Here is a 13,813-nt window from a genome sequence, read left to right on the forward strand (position 1 = left end):
TAATTGATAGAACTGTCTAAAAGCCAACACACACACACATACTGATTTGAAAATCACAGTTGATGTTTATGGAACATTCAGCAACTGTAGAATACAAATTCTATAGCTCATACGTGCTACACATTCTATAGTGCAGTTGGTAGAATCTCAACTGGCAATATGTTGGATGTGTAGATCAATTTAGGAAGATCTGAAATCTTGACAATACTCAGTTTTAAGAGTTTGGGTTCTTAAAAAATTTTATTTTTGGCAGTTCTGGGGTCTTCATTGCTGCATTCGGGCTTTATCTAGTTGTGGTGTGCAGGCTTCTCATTGTGGTGGCTTCTCTAGTTGCAGAGCACGGGCTCTAGGGCTCATGGACTCAGTAGTTGTGGCACATGGGCTTAGCTGCCCCTTGGCATGTGTTCTTCCTGGACTAGGGATTAAACCTGTGTCCCCTGCATTGACAAGTGTCCTCTTAACCACTGGACCACCAGGGAAGTCCTGTTTCCATAAGCTTGGCTATTGTGAATGATGCTGTGATTAACAAGGAAGTGCATTTATCATGTTAAAATCCTGTTTTTATTTCCTTTGGGTATATATGTCCAGAGGTAGAATTGCTGGGTCATATGTTAGATCTATTTTTAAATTTTTTGAGGAACCTCCATACTGTTTTCCATAGTGGTTAAACCAGTTTACATCCTCACTAACAGTGAATGAGGGTTTCCTTTTTATCACGGGCTCACTGGCATCTCTTTTGTATTCTTGATGATAGTTACTCTAAGAGGTGCGAGGTGTTATCTCACTGTGGTTTTGATTTACATTTCCCTGATGATTAGTGGGATGTTATCTTCATGTGCTTGTTAACTGTTTTGAGTCCTTTTTGGAAAAATGTCTATTAATTCTGCCCATTTCTTAATTACATTTTGTTGTTGTTGTATGATTTCAGTATGTTTTGGATATTAACCCCTTAACTGATACACGGTTTGCAATTTTTTTCTCCCATTCTGTAAGTTGTCTTTTCATTTTGTTTTGTTCTTTTTGCTGTGCAGAAGCTTTTGGGTTAGATGTACTCACACGTATTGATTTTTGCTTTTATGGATTGTACTTCTGGTGTCATGTCCAAAAAATTGCTGCCAAGACTAATATTGATGAACATTTTCCCTGTGTTTTCTTCTAGGAGTTTTATGGTATCAGGTCTGATGTTTAAGACTTTGATCTATTTTCAATTGTTGTCATTGTTCTTTTGGCCACACAACAGGCAGGATGTTAGTTCTCCAACCAGGGATCAAACCTGTGCCCCCTGCAGTGGAAGTGGAATCTTAACCCTGGGACCGCAGGGAAGTCTCTCTAGTTTTTTTTTTTTTTTTTTTTTTTTTTGAGTGATGTGAGATAGGGGACCAATTTCATTGCTCTGAATGTGTTTCTCCAGTTTTCCCAGCACGAGTATCCTTTCCACATTTGGTGTGCTTAGTTCCCTTGTGTATGCTAGGATTTAATTCTGGGCGCTCTATTCTGCTCTGCTCTAGCTAGTACAGTAGGAGTGGTGAGAATGGGCATCCTTGTCTTTTTCCTGATCTTAGGGTAGACACTTGTAATTTTTCTTCACTGGGTATAATGTTAGCTGTGGGTTTATCATACATAGCCTTAATTAAGTTTCTTTGATACCCAATCTGTTAAAGGTTCCTCCCACCTCTGCCTCGCCCAGCCCCGGCATCAGGATTACTGATCTTTTCTTTCATTCTCCATATCTGGTTTTACTATCAAGGTACTCTGGCTTTATAGAATAAGTTTGAATGTGTTCCCCATTCCTTGATATTTTGAAATTTTGAGGACGATGGGTGTTAAATCTTTACATGTCTGGTAAAAATCTCTAGAAGCCATCTGGTCCTGGAGTTTTCTGTGTTGGGAGATTCTGATTACTGATCCAATTTACTTACTTTTGGTCTATTCAGATTTTCTGTTTCTTCTTGCTTGAGTCTTCGTAGGTTTTATGTTTCTAGAAATATATCTTGTCTAGGTTATGTAATTTTTGGCGTATAATTGTTCAAGTAGTCTTATGATCCTATGTATTTCTCTAGTATCAGATGTCACATCTTTTTCATTTCTAACTTTAGTGAAGTCTTTAAGTGTAGCTAAAGACTTGTTAATTTTCTTTATATCTTTTCAGAAAAGCAGCCTGTAGTTTGGTTGATTCTTTCTGTTTTTCTGGTCTCTATTTCATTTACTTTCAATCTAATCTTTGTACTATTTCCTTCTGCTTAATTTGGGCTTGATTTGTTCTTTTTCTAGTTATCTTTAGGTTATTTGAGATATTTTTGATTTCTTAATATGTACTTAATGCTTGATATGTTGTATTTCCATTTTCATTGTTTTGAGATAATTTTATTTGGCTGTGCCTTTTGGATATTAGTTTCCCAACCAGCGATTAAACCTACACACTCACCTGTGAAAGCAGAGAGTCCTAACCACTGGACCACCAGGAAATTCCCAGATAATTTTAAATTTCCCTTTTGATTTCTTCTTTGACCCGTTGTGCTGTTTAGTGTCCACATATTTGTAGATCTTTTTGTTGATTTCTAGTTTCATATCATTTTGGTCAGAAAAGATAGCTGGTATGATTTCAATTTTCCTAAATTTGGTAAAATTTGTGTTCTGTTTTATAATCTATCCTGGAGTGTGTTCCAATGTGTACCTGAAAAGAATGTGTATTCTGCTGCTGTTGCATAGAGTGTTATGTACATGACTGTTAAGTCCATTTATCCTAATTCCAACATTTTCTTATTGTTTTTCTGTCTGGACAGTTTATTCATTGCTGATGGTAGGATACTGATCTTCCCTACTATTATTCTAGTGTTGTCTACTCCCTTAAGGTGTTAGTATTTGCGTAATACGTTTGGTTACTTGGGTGTTGGGAGCATATATATTACTGATTGCTCTAACTTCTTGATGTATGGGCTCTTTTTATCATTATAGAATAACCTTTGACTTTCATTACTACTTTTGGCTTGAAGTCTCTTTTATTGGATACAAGTATGGCTTCACCATCTTTTGGTTTCCATTTCCTTGGAATATCATTTTCCATTCTTTTACCTTGAGCGTATGTGTGTCTTTAGAGCTGAAATATGTCTCCTGTAAGCAGCATATAGTTCTCTTTTTTAAAAACCCATCCAGTCTGTGCCTCTTGATTGATAAGTTCCATCTGTTTACATTTAGGGAGATTATTGATATGTAAAGATTTACCACCGCCATTTTTTTTTTTTTTTGCCTTCTGGTTATTTTGTCTCGTTTTCTTTTTCCCTTTTGTAAGTTGGTGATTTTCCATGGTGATTTGTTTACTCTCTTTTATGTTGTGTGTCTGCTGTAGCTTTTTGTAGTTACCATGAGATTTACATAAAATATTTCATAGAAACAGTAGTTCTTTTTTTGCTGATAGCAATTTATTTCCATTTGTCTTTTTCATCCTTTACTCTTCCCCTTTTATATTTTTGATTTCTCAAATTATCTTTTTTTATGCTGTGACTTTGTTAAGTTTTAGTAGCTATAGTAATTTTTAATGTCCTCCTTTTAACTTTTGTAATTGTTTCATATACTAAACATTTTAGTTTTTCAATTCTGTCGCCTTAATCACTTTTGTGTACTTCTTTGCCTTTTAATTTCATCTTGAAGAGCTCTGATCAACATTTCTTTTAAGGCAGATGTGGTGGTGGTAAACTCCTTGAGGTTTTGTTTGTCTGGGAAAGCTATTATTTCTCCTTCCTACCTGAAGGTTAACTTTGTTGGATAGGGTATTTTCTTTTTATTAACTGGAGTATAGTTGATTTGCAGTGTTGTTAGGTTCTGCTCTACAGCAGAGGGAATCAGTTATACATATATCCGACCTTTTTTTAAAAAAAATATTAGACTGCGTTGGGTCATGTTGCATCATGTGGGCTCTTTTGTTATGGTGCATGGATGCTAGTTATGGTGTGGGCTCCAGAGTTCATGGGCTCAGTGCTTGTGGTGCACGGGCTTACTTGCTCTGTGGTCTGTGAGATCTTCCCATACTAGGGACTGAACCCAAAGCCCCTGCACGCCAGATTCTTAACCACTAGACCACCACAGAAGTCTCATGTCCACTCTCTTTTAGATGATTTTCCCAAATAAGTCATTACAGAGAAATGAGTAGAGTTCCCTGTGCTATACATTAGGTCTTTATGATCTATGTATAGTAGTGCATATATGTCATTCTGCATTGGGTATTGACTGAATTTTTATCTTTCAATACTTTGAGTATGTCATCTCACTCTCTCCTGGTGTGTAGAATTTGTTGATAAATCTGCTGATTGCATTATAGGGGTTCCTTTGTAGGTTCTGGATTTTGTTTTTTCCAATGGCTGCTTTTAAAATTCTTTATAATTGATGTTTGAGTCTTAATGTATCTTGGAGGTCTTTTTTTTTAATTGAGATAAGATGTTCTATTAGCTTCATGGACCAGTATATCCAGTTTCCCAGGTTTAGGAAGTTCTCAGCTATATTTTGTTGAACATGTGCTCAGCTCTTTTCTCTCTTCTCCTTATGGTATACCCACTAATGCTATGCTGGCTCTTCTAATGGAGTCTGTATATTCTCATGGGGTTTCGTCATTTCAAAAAAGTATTCTCTCTTCTTTTCCACCTGCAACACTTCTATATTGTTATTCTTGAGCTCATTCTTCCATCTGACCTGCCCTATATCCAATGCTTTCTAATGCATTCTTCATCTTTTTAAGTTCTTGAGCCCTGGAATTTTTTAGAATGTCAATCCCTTTGGTATAGTACTCCTTCTACTCATTGACTTTATTCCTGAGATCATTGTATTACCGTTCTCAGTTTTCTTATAGCTTGTTGAATTTCTTCATAACTATTTTGAATTCTTTATCTTTTAGATCACAATATTCTGTGTCTTGGGTTCAGTTCCTGTAAAAATTTTGTGAAACTGTAGTACCATGATTCTTTTCAATAGTATTTGATGAAAAGTGCCTTTGCTGCTGCATTTGAAGTAGAGAACACCTTTATTATTTAGGTAAGACTTTGATTCAACAGGTTGGCAATTAGGAACTTTTTTTTCAGAATGTTGCACTATAGCACAAGTTTTTGATTTCTCTTCTCAAAGCTCACTCACCACTAAGGGGTTGGGAGTGTGCACGTAAAGAAAGAAAAAGTTGGCGGTGAGAAATATAGGGGAGAAAAGGGCAGTGGCAGAGTTGGGTGAGGCCTATCATTGACATTTGGGGCTGCCTAAAGCCTGGTATAGGGATCCTTGAATATGTTTGTGGGTAGTCCTCTTGCCAGAATCCTGGGGTCGACAGCAGAAAATACATCCTTTCAGTTCTCTGCTTTCTTATTTTAATATTAGTAGTTGATTTACAATGTTGTATTTCAGCAGTGATTCAGTTATACATAAAATATATGCTCATTCTTTTTCAGATTTTTCACATTGGTTATCACAGAATATTGAGTAGAATCCCCTGTGCCATACATGGTAGGTCCATGTTGATCATTTACAGTAGTGTGTTATGTTCATCCAAGCTCCTGACTTATCCACTTCAACATTTCTGTGGTAACCACAGGATTGTTTTTCATCTCTGTAAGTCTGCTAGTCTGCTTCTGTTTTGTAAATATGTTCATTTGTATCATTTTACAAAATTAGATTCCACTTGTAATATCATATTTGTCTTTGTCTGACTTCACTTAGTACAGTAGTCTGTAGGTCCATCCATGTTGCTGCAAATGGCATGATTTCATTCTTTTCTAAATGGCTAAATATTCCATTGTATATATGTACATCATCTTTATTCCTCTGTCAATGGACATTTAGGTTTTTACCGTCTTTTCCCTTTCCCTCTCCTCAGTCACTGTAACCTCTACTCAGAGGAGTGGGTCCCTCCAGCATGTGTGACCATGGAGACCCCCACTCTTTTTGCCCTCCATCTCCATTGCCAGAATGGCATGCTAACCCACCATTGCCACTACTGTCCTGGGGCTTCTGCCTCCTCTGAGGTCCCAATCCACCCACTTTTGGATGTAAGGTAGGTGCATCTCTCTCTCGGGTCACCTGGTGTACTGTGCAGATACTTCTTCTGGGTTATGGATGTCCAATTTGTTGTTGTAAATCAAAGAGGAGAGGAAATGCTATGAGTCTGAAGCACCCCTCCTGATTTGCTAAAAGTTTGATTTTACATCTATGTTTATGAGAGATACTGTGGTTTAGTTGCTAAGTTGTGTCTGACTCTTCATGACCCCATGGGCTGTAGCCCACCAGGCTCCTCTGTTCATGGGGTTTTTCCATGCAAGAATATTGGAATAGGTTGCCATTTCCTTCTCCAGGGGATCTTCTCCACCCATGAGAGATATTTGGTCTACAGGTTTTTTTGATGATGTCTATAATGTCTTTATCTGGTATCAGTATTAGGGGTAATACTGGGCTCAAAGAATGAGTGTAAGATGTATTTCCTCTCCTATCTTCTAAGAGAATTGGTATAATTACTTCCTTAAATGTTTGGTAGAATTCACCAGTGAGCCTATCTGGCCTTGTTGCTGTTTTGCAAGGTTATTAATGATAAATCCACTTTCTTTAGGAGATATTGGCCTTTTCAGATGGTTTCTCTCTTCTTGTTTGAGCATTGGACAACTGTGTTTTTAAAGGAATTGGTCAGTTTATTCTAGGTGGTCACCAAGTTGTTCATAATATTCCTTTATTATCCTTTTAATGATCCTTGGGATCTGTAGTGATGTCCTTTTTTCCCTAAGTTATCCTGGCTAGAGATTTATCAATTTTATTGCTCTTTTCAAAGAACCATAGTTTGGTTTCATTCGTTTTCTCTATTGCTATCTGTTTTCAACTTCATTAATTTCTGCTCTAGTTCTCTCTCTTTTCTTCTGCTGACTTTGGTTTTAACTTGTTCTTCTCTTTCTGGTTTCCTAAGATGGAAGTTATTCTAGATTTTTGTGTTTTTTTTTTTCCCTCATGTATACACTTAAATGTTATAAATTTCCTTCTAAGCACTACTTCTGCTGCATCCCACCAATTTTGCTAAGTTGTGTTTTCATTTAGTTCAAAATACTCAGTTAAAATTTCTCTTGATTTCTTCTTTGACCCATGTGTTACTTAGAAGTGTTGCTTAATCTCCATGTATTTTAGGATTTTCCAGTCATCTTGTAACTTATTTCGAGTTTAGTTCTATTAAGTTCTGAGAGCAGATATTGCATAATTTGTTCTTTTAAAGGGGTGTGTTTTTTGTCCCAGATGTGGTCTATCTTGGTGAATATTTATGAGCTTGAGAAGACTTTGTATTCTGTTGTTAGATAAAACAGTCTACAGATGTCCATTTTACTCAGTTGATTGATTTTTAATTCAACTCTATCCTTAACTGATTTTTGCCTGCTGGATCTGTCCACTTCTGATCAAGGTTGTTGAAATTTCCAACTCTGACAGTGAATTTATCTATTATTTCCATTAGTTTTTGCCTCATATAGTTTGATGCTGTTTTTAGATACATACACATTAACCCCTTTATCATTATTTAATGCCCTTATTACTTATGTTTCTTTCTTTGAAGTCTGCTCTTCTTGAAAATTATATAGCTGCTCTTTCTTTTGATTAGTATTAGTGTGGTATATTTTCTTTCTATCTTTTTAATAAATAAATATATTTCTCTTTATATTTAAAATGGGTTTCTTGTAGATAACATACTGTTTGTCAGAGTGGATCTAAAACCAAGACCAATCTATTTTTAAACTGGTACATTGCAATGACATTCAAAGTGATTACTGATACAGTGGTTGATATTAATACCTCTCATATTCATTACTATTTTCTAATTGTTGCCCTTGGTTCTCTCTTTTTCTGGGTTTTGTAGTTTTAATAGCATATTCTAAGATTCTGTTTCTTTCCTTAGTGTATTAGTTATACTTTTTTCCCCCACCTTTTTTAGTGGATGCCATAGAATTTGTATATACTTTTATAGCTAATCCAAGTCAACTATGAAATAACACATCACAGGTAGTGTACATTATAGTAACAAAATAATCCTAAGTCCTTCATTGTACAACTGCTAGCAGTTATTCACTTCATTTATATATAAGCATATACATTAGCACACATAATCAAATACATTGTTGGTGTTTGGAAGAAACCGTTTTCCTGTTAGATTAATTAAAAATAAGAAAAAGAAGTTTTAATTTTACCATCCCTTATTCCTTCTTCACTGCTCTTCCTTTATACAGATCTGAGTTTTTGACCTATATTACACTCATTCTCTCTAAATGTTTCATGCATGGTGAATGAATTCCATCAGTTTTTGTTTCAGAAAATCTTTATTTTCTTCTTAAACTCTGGCTTTCTTCAGATTAGATTGGTGATCTCTGAATTTCCTGGATCTGTGGTTTGGTCTCTGCCATTAATTTGGGGTAAAATCTGTCATTGTTTCAAGTATCTCTTTTCCTTTCTCTGTTTCTTCTATTGATATTACCATGTGTACATATGTTATACCTTTTGTAACTGTCCCAAATGTATTGTTTTTTTTTTTTTTTTTTTTCAGTCTTTGCTTACCTCTCCAATATTGGGGTAGCAGTTTGCCCTCTATTCTCCAGTCTCTTATGAATCCAAGAAGAGTTACTGATTTTTCAATCTGTTCAACTTCTTGCTGTAGGATGGAGTGGCGACTTTCTTTAAATGTAGAACCAGAAACAAAGTCTTGGATGCACACATGGAACTTTCGCCAAGATATATCCCTTGCTAGCTTTTACTGCAGTCCCAAGGTTTGAAATCATAGAGTATGTTCTTTGACTATAACAGAATTATAAATTAAAAATAATATATACCCCAAGTACTTGGAAATTAAAAATTTCTTATAAATTTAATCAGTAAAAGACATAGAAAGCTTAATTAAAGCTTAATTCCTATGTACCTAAGTCACTTATAAAGCTAGCATACAGGTTAAAGACTAAAGTAGTAAAAAAAAAAAACTGATATCACATTTAACTTTTTATATTGTATATCAAAAGCCTGAAATGTAGCTGAGGGAAAGTAAAAATGTAATTTTACAATGTGTTCAAACTTAAGTTGTTAGCAATGACAAAGACTTTTGTTATACGTAAACTTCATGGTAACCACACAGGAAAACATATAATAGATATACAAAAGATAAATAAATAAATCTAAGCACACCACAAAAGAAAACCATCAAATCACACAGGAAGAGAAAGGAACAGAAGAACTGCAATACAGCCTGAAAACAATGCACAAATGGCCAATGAGTATATACCTACCAGTATGCAGAGCAGCTGAATGGATAAAAACCAATCCAAGACCAAGCTATATGCTGCCTACAAGTAATGCACTTAAGATATACGGACACACACTGACTGGAAGTGAAAGGACTGAAAAGATTCCTTGTAAATAGAAATCAAATGAAAGTTGTTTTGGCTATATTTACATGAGACAAACAGGCTGTAATAAATGACAAAGAAGGACATTACATAATGATAAAGGGGTTAATCCAACAAAAGGATATAATATTTGTAAGCATTTATAAACCCAACATAGAAGCACTTAAATATATAAAGCAAATATTAAGACTTACAGAAATAGATAGCAATACAGTAATAGTAGGATACTTCAGTGTCCCATTTTCATCAATAAATACATCATCCAGAGAAAAATTAAAAAAACCCACCATTGTCTTTAAATGACATGTTAAACCAGATGAACTTCTTAGATGTATATAGAATATTTCATCTAAAAGAAACAAAATATACATTGTTCTCAAGTGCACAGGAACATTCTCCAAGACAGATTTTAGGCCACAAATCAAGTCTTAATAAATTTGAGAAGAATGAAATCATATCAAGGTTCTTTTTTTGAGTACATGGCATGAAACTAAAAATCAATTACAGAACAAACCTGGATTGCAAATATGTAGATTAAACAACATGCTACTGGACAATCAAAGGATCAAAGAAGAAATCAAGAGAAATAAAGGATAAAAAAAGGATACTTTGAAGCAAACAAAAATGCAAATATAACACACCAAAACTTAATGGAATACAGTTATTAGAAGGAAGTTCATAGTGAGAAGTGCCTAGAAAGGAACTAGAAAAAGATGAATAAAGAACATTCTAATTAGTAGATGGAAGGAAATGGATTCAAAAGACAACAGAGAAGATCAAGAGCTGGATCTCTGAAAAGTAAACAGAATTGACAAACCTTTATCTCATCAAGAAAAAGGAAGGACTCAAAATGAGATGTTAGAGATGTTACAAGTGACACCACAAAAATACAAAGGATCATGAGATTATGAATGCTGCTGCCGCTGCTAAGTCTCTTCAGTGGTGTCTGACTCCGTGTGACCCCATAGACAGCATCCCACCAGGCTCCCCCGTCCCTGGGATTCTCCAGGCAAGAACACTGGAGTGGGTTGCCATTTCCTTCTCCAATGCATGAAAGTGAAAAGTGAAAGTGAAGTTGCTCAGTCTTGTCCGAGTCTTAGAGACCCCATGGACTGCAGCCTATCAGGCTCCTCTGTCCATGGGATTTTCCAGGCAAGAGTACTGGAGTGGGTTGCATTGCCTTCTCCAGAGTTTATGAATGACTGTATGCCAACAAACTGACTAGCCTAGAAGAAATGGATAAATTCCTAGAAACATATAGAAAACCTGAGTAGATTAATTACTAGTTAGGAGATTAAATCAGCAATCCAAAACCTCCCAACAAAAACTCTAGGGCCAGATGACTTCACTAGTGAATTCTACCAAAATTAATACCAAAGAATTAATACCAAATCTTACTCATCCAAAAAAATAGGAAAAGAGGAAGTGCTTCCAATTGTACAAGGTTTGCATCACCCTGGTACCAAAACCAGAAAAGGACACTGCAAGAAGAAAAATTACAGGCCAATGTCCCTCATGAACATAGATACAAAATCCCTCAACAAAATACCAGCAAACAATTCAAGAATACATTAAAAGGATCAGAAACCATGATCAAGTAGGATTTATTAAAAGGATCCAAGGATGGTTCAATATCTGCAAATCAATGAATGTAATATACTATATTGACAAAATGGGGGATAAAAATCATACAACAATCTTAATAGAAGAAAAAGCTGTTGACAAAATTTATTCATTTATGGTAAAATTCTCAACAAAGCAGGTACAGAGAAAATTCACCTCAGCATAAAAAAGGCCATTTGACATGTCCACAGATAACCTGCTCAACACTGAAAAGCTAAAAGCTTTTCCTCTAAGATCAGGAATAAGACAAGAATGTCCCCTCTTGCCACTTTTATTCAACATAGTATTGAAAGTCCTAAGCAGAGCAATTATTTAAGCAAGAAAAAGAAAAGGCATCCAAATCAGAAATAAGTATACCTTTACAGATGACATATATACAGAAAACCCTAAAAATGCCACCAAAGACTATTAAAACTAATAAATTCAGTAAAGTTGCAAGATATAAAAATCAATATATAGAAATCTGTGTTTTTATACATGAATAACACCTATGAAAAAGGAAAATGAAGAAAAAAATTCTTTTTGAAAGCATCAAAAAGAATAAAGTATCTAGGAATAAATTTTAACCAAGGAAGCAAAAGACCTGTATACTGAAAACTATGACTCTGAAGGATAATGAGGACACAAATGGAAAGCTGCTTTGTGCTCATGAATTAGAAGATTACTGGTAAAATGTCTATACTATCTAAAGCAAACTACAGATGTATTGCAATTCTCATAAAAATTCCAACAGAATTTTTAACAGACATAGAAAACAAACAATCCTAAAATTTGTATAGAACCATCAAAGACCTCAAATAGCCAAAGCCATCTTAAGACAAAAGAACAAGGCTGGAGGTATCATGCTTCCTAAATTTCAAATACATTACAAAGCTCTAACAGAACAGTGTGGTATTGGCATAAAAACATATATAGATCAATGGAACACAACAGAGAACCCAGAAATAAACCCATACACCTGTAGTCAATTAATTTAAAACAAAGGCATCTCTTAATAAATGGTACTGGGAAAATTGGACCAGAAACAAAAAATAACTCAAAATGATTTAAATATAAGACTTAAAAAAGTCCTAGAAAAAAATAGGTGGTAAACTCCTCGACATCAGTATTGTCATTGATGTTTTGGATTTGATATAAAAAGTAAAGGCAACAAAATAAAAAAGTGGGACTACATCAAGCTAAAAAGGTTCATAGCAAAGGAAGTCATCAACACAACGAAAACAACTGAATGGGAGAAAATAGCTGCAGATCATATTTCTGACAGGGTTAATTAATAATGCAAAATTTACAAGGAACTCATACGACTCAATAGCGAGAAAATAAACTATCCAATTAAAAAAATGGGCAGAGGCTCTGAACAGATATTTTCCCCAAAGAAGACATAAAAATGGTACATGAAAAGGTACTCAACATCACTAATCATTGGGAAAACGCAAATCAAAACCACAGTGTCCCCTCACACTGGTTGGAAAGGCTGTTATCAAAAAATAGGTACAGGTGAGAAAAGGGAACCCTGTTACAGGGTTGGTGGGAATGTAAATTGGTGTAGCTTCTATGGAAAACAGTATAGACGTTCTGCCTGTGATCCAGCAGTTCTACTTCTGGGTGTTTATCCAGAGAAAACAAAAACATTAACTTGATAAGTCCACAACCATGTTCACTGAAGCATTATTTACAACTTACAAGATGTGGAAACATGTTCAATAATAAAAGAATAAATAAAATATACATAAATACATAAAGGCATATTCAGCCATAAAAAAGAAATCCTGCCATCTGAGACAACATGGATGGACTCGGCCTTATGCTAAGTGAAATAAATCTGACAGAGAAAGACAAATATCATATAAGCCAACTTAAATATATGTAGAATCTTACAAAAAAAAAAAATTCCAAGAAAACTGAACTCATAGATTAGAGAAGACTGGTTACAGGTGGAAGCTTAAGAGTTGGGTGAAGTGAATGAAGGGGGTCAAAAGGGGGTACAAACTTTCAGTTAACGGAGTAAGTCATGAGGATGTAATGACAGTATGGTGACTAAATACTGTATTGCAAGTTTTAAAGTGCTAAGAGATCTTAACAGTTTCTCATCACAAGAAAAAATTTGGTAACTGTCTTTGGTGAGGGATGTTAGCTAGGCTGATTAACCATTTCACAATGTACACAAATATAAAATGATGTTGTACACCTGAAACTGATGTTATTGTCAATTATACCTCAATTAAAAAAAACGAGAAACCAAAGAATGTATGGAAAATAACCCAGGAAGGAGAAATTATTTCAGACATATGGAGGTAAAGTCTTATGAACTAAATTGAAATATTTAAAATGGATAAACTCTTAGAAATATATAAAATGTATAGGAATAATTCTCACCAGCTGTAAAAAGTGTATTAGAAACAGTAGTCAAAAGACCTGTCCTCTCAAAAAACCTTAGGTCTAAATGTTTTTATTCTATCAAATTCTACCAAACTTTCAATAGCTGTTTTATGCAAGTTGTTGCAGAACCCAGAAAATGGGGAAGTGGGGAAGCTCCCCATCTAATAAAAAATCCATACCAAGAGAATAAAAATTATAAGCCCATTTTGTTTATGTACACAGAATGCAAAATCCTAAATAAAGCAATAGTTAAATGAATCCAACATAGCACTAAAAACAACAGATCATGAACAAGCAGAATTTGTGCTTAATAATGCAAGGATTACTTAATATCAGAAAAATTCATCAATATACTTCTCTACATGGGTAAAACATTTCATGATCATTTTAACTGAACCAGAACAATCACTTCATGAAGTTCA

Source organism: Bubalus kerabau, chromosome 2, assembly GCF_029407905.1.
Source record: "Bubalus kerabau isolate K-KA32 ecotype Philippines breed swamp buffalo chromosome 2, PCC_UOA_SB_1v2, whole genome shotgun sequence".
Taxonomy (NCBI): Eukaryota; Metazoa; Chordata; class Mammalia; order Artiodactyla; family Bovidae; genus Bubalus; species Bubalus kerabau.